Below are 8427 nucleotides of genomic sequence, written 5' to 3' on the forward strand. Positions count from 1 at the left end.
AGTAATTCAGGAAAAGCAAATTACAATGATTTTCTTAATTTCGGTGACATCACCGTTGAACTTTTCACTTATTTGCTAGGCATTCTGACCTGCCATGATTTTTGCCTGGCTGGAAGGGTGTTCTTGCACTAGAAAATGCTGCCGTAGGAAATTATAAGCTTTTAACTCGGTGCAGCGAGAAAGGGAAGCTTTCAAATAATAGAGACTTGTGATGTTCATGCCCTAAACATGAGTCACGTGTGATCTTGCTGGGGATTTGTCCTCTCCATGCCATCGGCGTCTTCTGACACCTTATAAGCTCCTGAGAAACGACTCTCCACTTGGTGATTACTTGACGCCAGAAGGACAAGCAAGATTCTGGAAGAGAGTCCTTGGCCCCCAGTGTCTTTGCCCAACTATTCAAAATCTACATATACGTAGATTTTTTGTTTTGTTTTGTTTTGTTTTAATTCATGAGAATACACAGAGAGGAGACAGAGAGAGAGAGGCAGAGACGCAGGCAGAGGGAGAAGCAGGCTCCATGCAGGAAGCCCGACATGGGATTTGATCCCGGGTCTCCAGGATCAGGCCCCGGGCTGTAGGCATCGCTAAACCGCTGAGCCACCAGGGCTGCCCATATACATAGTTTTTTTAAAAAAAAAAAAGTCTATGTGGTGCAAAAAAGAGAAATTCACAGAGAGGAGAGGGATTTACTTGTCATTTCTGTTTTTATTCTTCAAAATCCATCTTAAAAACATTAATAACCTGGTATCAGGACATTTGCCCTTCTGTTCCCATCCCCAAGTAGTTATTAGGGCCACGGAGAGACACGGAGCAAAGGACACCTGGGGGAGACAAAGACCCCATTACAGCAAAACCCACCCCTCCTGCTGCTGCCCACCGGCTCTGTCCCCAGGAGACCCCGTCTCCAGGGTCACTCTGGCTTGCTCGTACCTTCCCCGATCGCCCTCCGCACCACAAAGCCATCTGGGCTCGACTTCAGCATCTCTCCCCAACCAGCCGCTGGTCCCCTTACGCGTGAGCTGCCGGGCGGGCCCCTGGCTGCTGTGGTCAGGGTTCCCCAAGACTGGGGACCTGCTTCATGTCCCCGCTCCCACCCGTGTCCCTTCTGAGTTCCTCTTCCTGCAAGTATGTTTTTAAAGAGTACGGGTGACGGGCACTGAGGGGGGCACCTGATGGGATGAGCACTGGGTGTTATTCTATATGTTGGCAAATTGAACACCAATAAAAAATAAATTTATTAAAAAAAACTAAAATAAAGAGTACAGGGGAAATCCAGTTAGCCCCTCCTTCACGGTGCGTTTTTAAAAGATGGGCCAGCAGAGGCAGTAATTCTATTACGAAATAATTCAGAGTGGCTAGTCAATTGCTGCGAGGCGCGGAGGCCGACTTTCTGACCTCGTGTCCATAAGACGCGTCTGTCCCTTGCGGAGCCTGGGGTCGTATCACTGAGGAAACAGTCCCCTAATTCGCATGAAATGGATTCTCGTATAAAACAAGTGCTGTCATTAATGGGGGCTCAGAAGGAAGTTTCTCGGCAGGTGGATGGAAGTTCCCACTGAGGGAGGGATGCCGGCGGGGGTGATGTTGGGTCCCTGTCTGGGTGTCGGCCCCGGGAGCAGCAGGCCTGGCTTCACAGGCAGACTCGGTGCTTCTGCATGTCCCGCCCTGAGGAGCTGGCCTCCTGCGGGCAGAGGGCTCAGGTTGGAGACGCCAGGGGTGTCACGCCCCTCGGGGGCCCCCTGAGTCCCGTGAGGGTGTGGTGATGCTACATAATTGTGCCTCCGTGGGCAGCTCCCTTGATGTGCTGCCCCCCCAACCCTCCGGGTCCCCGAAGCCACCACCCGCTGGCCAAAGGGCCGGGAGGGGCCACGCAGGGTCAAAGGTGAACCAGGCCAGAAGGCCCGACATGGTCACCGCTGCTGGACTGCGCAGCATCCGAGAACAGGGGGACTGGCCTGGCCTGTGCCGGGCACCCCCTCCTGCCCCGTCTGGCCCAGCGCTCACCCTCTGCTCCCGACGCTCATACCCTTGCAAGGGCGGCAGCACGGGCCCCCGGGAACACGACAGCGAGGGAGATCAGCATGACCTGTCCCCCTTGCCACGGCCTGCAGGAAACTCAGAGAGTAGCTACTCAGGGTCGGTCATGTGCTGCGAACAATAACGGGCTGACACTACCCTGGCGACACCGACGTAGGCCACGAAATCGAGAAGCTACAGAGACGAAATCTGTAGTAGCATCAGGTGTTCTGTGCTGGGTGGACAAGACGTTTCCGTGGGAGATTCCAGTGCAGAATGTGGGGAAACAGTCCTCCATGACTCCTCATAGAGCACCCCCCACCAGGATACCAGGCCTAGTCCTGCTCCCACTACAGCTCAGGAGAACCTTCCAGAAGCCCCCCTCATAGAGCACACCATCCACCCCCAGGATCCCAGGCCTAGTCCTGCTCCCACTACTGTCACCAGAGCCCAGCTTGCCCTCTGGCCACCTTGCCGTGGGGACCGGTTGGCCTTGTCTTCTGCCACCAGCGAGCATAAGGCCAGGGAAGGTTCTCACGGGCACCGTCAGGTCCCGGGTGACTCCCAGAGCCACGCGCCCCGGGGACCTCACCCAGACACTGGCCTGGTGGGGCAGCCCCAGCCCCAGCGACCTCGGTGGCCCGGCCCCTGACCTTGTCCTGTCCTCATGCTCAGGCCGTCCACCGGGCCCGTTCCCCAGACTCCTGCACCCTCCCGGGGTTCCCAGAGGGCAGCGGGGGTCCCGGGGTTGCGACCTGAGAGGGTGTCATTCCCCGGGTGACTCCCTGAGCCCTGAGTCCCCAGGCCCCCGGTGGTGTCACCTGGGCCCCGCGGCACCGGCCAGTCCATGGGCTCTCCTGAAGCCGTCCACACCTGCGCGGCCTTGTGCTGCTCGTTTGGGGACATCTGACCTGGGGACACCAAGGACCTGGTGTGGCGCCCTGGCTCGGGGTGACGGACACGCAGCTGAGGAGAAGCCCATGTAGGCGATGCGGCTGCCAGATGCTCGTGGCCACGGGCAGGTGCCGGCCCGGGGAGCTGCTGCACTGGGCTGACTCCCCCAGGCCCACAGCCCTGTCTCCAGGGCTGAGTCCAGCCCCAGGTCGGGGCGAGTAGCAGGGGATACACAGTCCACGGGGTCGCCACAGGGTTTGCCGCAGAGTAAAAGGAGGTCGGGGACAGTCCCAAGGCCCCAGGGGCCCAGGAAGGACGTCCCTGTCACTGAGGGCGAGAGCAGAGCTTCTAGGTATCCCACCCCGGGGGAGCGGGAGGGCGCCGCTGGGTGTGCCCGCGTGTGCATGCACCCGGCCCATGTGGCCACATGTGTGGAGCCCACTTGCTTGTTGCGTGCAGGGACGGAGCCTGGAGCTCATGGAGGTGGCCTCGCAGCAGCGGAGCCAGACAGGAAGCAGCCCTGTGACCCCAGGCCGGCGCTGAGACGGAGTGGTGGCCAAGTCGTGCTCGTGCTCTGAGCAGGAGGCACTGGGAACACCAGGGACCGGGCTTGGCGCTGAGGGTAACGTCCAGGGAGCCGCGTGGTCCTGCGGCTGCGCAGTTGGTGGCCTCCGTAGGCCTCAACAACCTGGCCCTACTTCACGGAGGACCTCCTGCCAGGGACGGCTGTCCCCGGATTGCCACCCCCACGGCAACAGGCATCTCTGACCTTCCTTCGTGCAAAGGAAGAGCCCGGAGCCCACAGGGACCTTGCCCTCCCCAAGCCCCCAGCCTGGCATCTGAGGCCACAGGTGCGGCCCCCGCGCAAAGCCTGCCTCACCTTGTGACACGGAGAAGGTGGCTTGGATCTGGGCGGCCAAACAAGCTGGGGCTTCGTCACACCGAATGCACACGGCCACCACGAGGACACGCGGTTGGCCCTGCGGTCCCATATCACCTGGGAGATGCCCCAACACCGGTCCCCGGCCTGAGCCCTGGAAGCAAACCCGGTGCTGGCCACGGCCGGGCTCTCCCCCTGTCCCCGGGGTGGGGGGGGGCTGCTCCTTGGCTCCCGGGACACCGGGCGGCCGTGAACTCCAGGGGGCTCCCTGCCCCGCGGACCGTGGACCGGGGGCTCAAACAATAGATGGTGACTTCCCACAGCTGTCGAGGCTGGAAGGTCAGGAGCAAATCAGCAGCGGACTCGGCGTCGCGCAGGGCCAGTCGTCGCTGAGGACATGCAAAGTGGTGCCCCGCTTGGTGGGTGCTTACGAGGCTGTCACCCTCTACCAAAGCACCCACCATCGTGCTCCTCGGTGAGGAGCCTATGAAACACGGGCCAGAGGGAGAGACGCTGTGTCCGAACTTTGCTCTCTGCCCGAAGGCAGATCCTCCAGTGTCACCGGGAGCTTCGCTAACCGGGAAGATGCACGCCCGTCGCAGGGGAAGAACTGAGAAGTCAACCGCACACCCACACACTGTCACAAACCGTCACCATCCCCTCCGTTCCTCTAAGGACCCAGCCATCTCCCCAATCACGTCCCCCTGAAATGCCCCCAGCCGTCCCCATCCCCCACGAGGATGCTATGTGAGCTCTCAGCTCTCACTGCCTTTTGGGGTATCTGCACTTTGTCCCATGATGCCCCCATGCATGTAGGATTAAGAAAATCACTTAATATGGACATCTTTCTGCTGCTAACCTGCCTGTTTGTGTTTTCCATAGATCGAGGCGTGGAGTCTGGGCGTACAGGGGCAGTGTCTTCCTCCAGCAGAATCCAGAGTCTCATAATGTCCCATTTTCTGGCCAATGACAAGGACGGAAGAGCGCTTTCAGGACAGAAAGATCTGGATTAGGATTCCAGGTCTAAAAAAAAAAAAAAAAAAAGGATTCCAGGTCTGAGTTACCTGCTCTGACCCTGGGCAACTTTTTGATCCATGTAGGCCTTGGCATCTTTACTGATAAAACAGTCACCATTTCTGCTTTGTAGCTTGCCGGTGGAGACGAAATCAACCACGTGGTGTATGTAAAGCATTTGACGTAGCGCCCCACAGATGGTCACACATCGTAGATCCAAGTCACAATGAAACCGAAACTCAACCGCAAGCTAAGGTCACCCACATGCGTGACCAAAGCTCATTGTTTGGGGTTTCCAGGTGCAAGCGCTCACAAGCAGAAGAACGTCTGTAACGTAGGGCAGAAATGTTTCATCGTCCTTGAATTACGGACCTGCTGGCCCAGTCCCGCTTTCCAATAATTTAGTCCGTTTTGAACAAGAATCAAGGTTACATCCGATTTCCATCTAGCCTAAGGTGTATCTCAGAACAGCTTGAGCGAGAAGAAGGACACAGAAAGTGCCTTCATACTTGTGTGTGTACCTAGACCCACAAGCAAGTACTCACGTTAACCTCATCCCTGGCGATTCTGTTCCAAATTCCGTTTAGAAGCGCGGGTCTCAAGGAAAGTTAGCGATTTGCCGAATGCATCTCCCTCTTCGTGCTGGTTTTCTAACTCAGGAACCCCACCCGGAGTGCAAGGATGGTTCCCGTGGAATAAGGTTCTTGAAATCACTCAAGCTTCCTGATTCTCAGCTGCTTTGTCCCAAAAGTGGGGAGAATTAAACTCCCCATTTAAATCCCAACGGTGCTGGGAGGGTAAAATAAAACAGCGTGTATGGCAAAGCACTTTGCAAATACAAAAAAACACACAGATAAAAGATGTTTTTAGGCATATTTGTGTACTTGAGGGGTACATTATCCCTCAAACGTGACAGTTTTAATATTGTGAGAAAGAAGCAAAGGCCAGAATTCTAATTCCCTGGCTCTCTGTCTTTTCTCACGCGTATTAGAAATGGCATGAGTTCAAGAACCAGCTTTCCTAATGAAAAACCGTATCTGGCAATTGCTTTAATAACTGTTCCTCTAGATGATCATAAACCTGCACCTTCAGGAACACTTGAAATAAATGCGCATGGTTGCTGCAGACTCCCAGAGGCTGACAAATGCAAGGCATTCAACTTCAAAATCTCCCTCATTACAATAATTCACAGGCTATTTGGACAAGGTCTTTGCATTTTCCTGCTCTTGGTGCTGAGGGAAATAGGAGAAAGGAGCGGTGTTTATGAAATACCCACTTGGTGCCGGAAACCACGCTGTGCTTCCTACACGTGGGACCTTGTACGTCTTTCCACGAGGAAGCCAAGACTCAGACAGCTGGTCACCTGCTCCGCCCATGTGAGCCGCAGAGCCCAGACCCTAGGCCAGGCCAGCATCCCTGCAAAGCCTGTCTTGACCCCAAGGCCGGGGCAACGAGATGAGATACGTCAAAGACAAGTGCTGATAGGGGGCCATGGTGTTTGTGCTACGGACCCAATGTCCCTCCCAAATTCCTGTGTTGAAACCGAGCCTCCCAAGTGGTGATGTGAGGAGGTAGGGACTGCGGGAGGTGATGCGGTCAGGAGGGTGGAGCCCGCACCATGGGGTTAGCACCCTCACCAAAGACAGCAGGGAGAGGTTTAGCCTGCAAGGACGCAGGAGGACACAAGGAAAAGACGGCGGTGCCCACCTCCCACCAGAGTCTGGCCGTGCCGGGTCCTGGGTCCTGGGCTCCTCACCCCCCGAACTGAGAGAAATGCATTTCTGCGGTTGGGAAGGACTCTGCGGGAGCCCTAACGGACCGGGCCACTTGCGCTGCTCAGCTCGCTTGTCAAGGATGTCTCCATCTTTCTTCACCAGGATCCTTCGATCTATGGACCCATATTTTTTCCTGAGTAGTCCTAACTATAAACATTTTTCCTGTTGTCCAAATACATAAAAATAACCCAGAAAGTCCAATTTTATAAAATGGAATGGGTTTTTCCCCCTTACCCCCTGGTCCGAGATTCTGTAGTTCTGGAACCATCGTGAAGATTGTTGGCTGGGCCACCTCCCAGGTGCTGGTTCGCCTTTGTTGTGAGAATTGGGAGCCACAAAATTGCGACCTCCCTCTCCAGGTGCCTGGATCCCTAAGGTGGAGACGCATGTGGGTTTCCTCCCTGTTTGGGGAACTGGTTGGCCACAGCCGCGGACCTTCTGTTGGACTAGAGGCTGCGCTGGGGAGCGCGGGCCTGTCTACGCACCTGTGCCGGAGCGCTGGACAGGTGCGCACACCCCGGGGCCCCGGGAGAGCCCAGCAGGTGGCTGCTGCTGCCTCCTCGCTGCATCGCGTGTTCTGATCTTGTTTATGGCAGTTAAAGGGGTGGGGGAACAGCCTCTTTCCCGAGGAGGGCATCCTACTGCAACGTTTCCCTAGGCAGGAAGCGGAGTTGAACAACTGGGCTTCGGCTACAGTTTTTGCCACCAGCAATCTACTGTCTTTTGAAGTTAAATTGAAACTTTGATACCTATTTCTTGTTATGCAAAAGCCTCCACATAAAGCATAATTACTGTAATGAAGATGCACTGTTTCTCTTTGGGGACTCACGGCAACTTATTCTGCTCAATGTGCTGAGGAATGTCAGAATGAAATGAGGGAGGTAACCCCTGAAGAGAAACCACCAAGATAATTCCTAAGTAGGACAGATGAAACAGAGGAGGAGGGGAGGCAATTATCCGGGCAGTTAAATATCGCAGATCGCTCAGATAGAAGCACGATGCTCTCGGTCAATTGAGCTGGAGATCCATCAAAGAGAGCAGTTTCCTTTTCTCCTATGGAGGCTTCTCCTAATAAAATAATAATTTGCATTTCTATGGTGCCTTTCATCTCCTAGGACTTTATAGTTGCTAAATTATTTAGCTTTATCATAACTGAGAAGTAAGTTTTCTTTCTACGCTAACCTGAGGCATTGATAAGCTGCATGACCTCCCCAAGGGCGCCGCTCAGAACAGATCTAGAAGAACAACTTGATCCTGCCCCTGCGGACATTTCTCCTGCCTCCTTTCTCATGGAGAGGCTCTTTGGAGCACTGTGCTCCCCCACACACATGTTTCGTTTTAAACCCCAATCGGAATTTCCCCCATTACTACGTGACATGAAGAATTGCATCCGAAAAAAAATAAATAAATAAAAAATAAAATAAATAAAAAAATAAAAAAATTGCATCCGAGTAAATCCCTTTGGAAAATAACATACACTAGTAATGTATGGGATTTGTTCTCCCAATTTCTTTCCGTTATTAGGGGAGGATCCTCCACCCTGCTGGGCTGTCCTTCCCTTCCAGTGACACTCACAGGGGTGAAGAGATGGGGGGAAATCCGGAGTCTCCGTCCAGAGGGACGACATTCAGCTCACTGCTCTTTGCACAATTTTGTTTCACTTCTGAGAATCGTTCAGGGTTTGTGCAAATTTTTGCATTCTATCTTTTAAATTTTTTTAGAAGATTTATTTATTTATTTGGTGGTGTGGGGGAGGGGCAGAGGGAGAGAAAGAATCTCAAGCAGGCTCCCCACCGAGTACAGATCACAGACGCGGGTTCGATCCCAGGACCCTGAGATCATAAC

General features: G+C 54.6%; 1 long non-coding RNA gene across 2 annotated transcripts; it reads right to left on the reverse strand.

The window, feature by feature from the left end:
• Positions 1-688: 688 nt before the first annotated feature.
• Positions 689-4812, reverse strand: LOC144313383 (uncharacterized). 2 transcript variants are annotated; one of them, XR_013379043.1, is made up of 3 exons: positions 4653-4812; positions 2030-4182; positions 689-1684 (listed from the first exon to the last, which is right to left on the reverse strand). It is a non-coding gene; the product is annotated as an uncharacterized LOC144313383 (long non-coding RNA). The 2 variants fall into 2 exon arrangements; XR_013379042.1 differs by having other exon boundaries at positions 689-4182.
• Between the last annotated feature and the right edge of the window lie 3615 nt (positions 4813-8427).

Source organism: Canis aureus, chromosome 5 (assembly GCF_053574225.1).
Source record: "Canis aureus isolate CA01 chromosome 5, VMU_Caureus_v.1.0, whole genome shotgun sequence".
Lineage (NCBI taxonomy): Eukaryota > Metazoa > Chordata > Mammalia > Carnivora > Canidae > Canis > Canis aureus.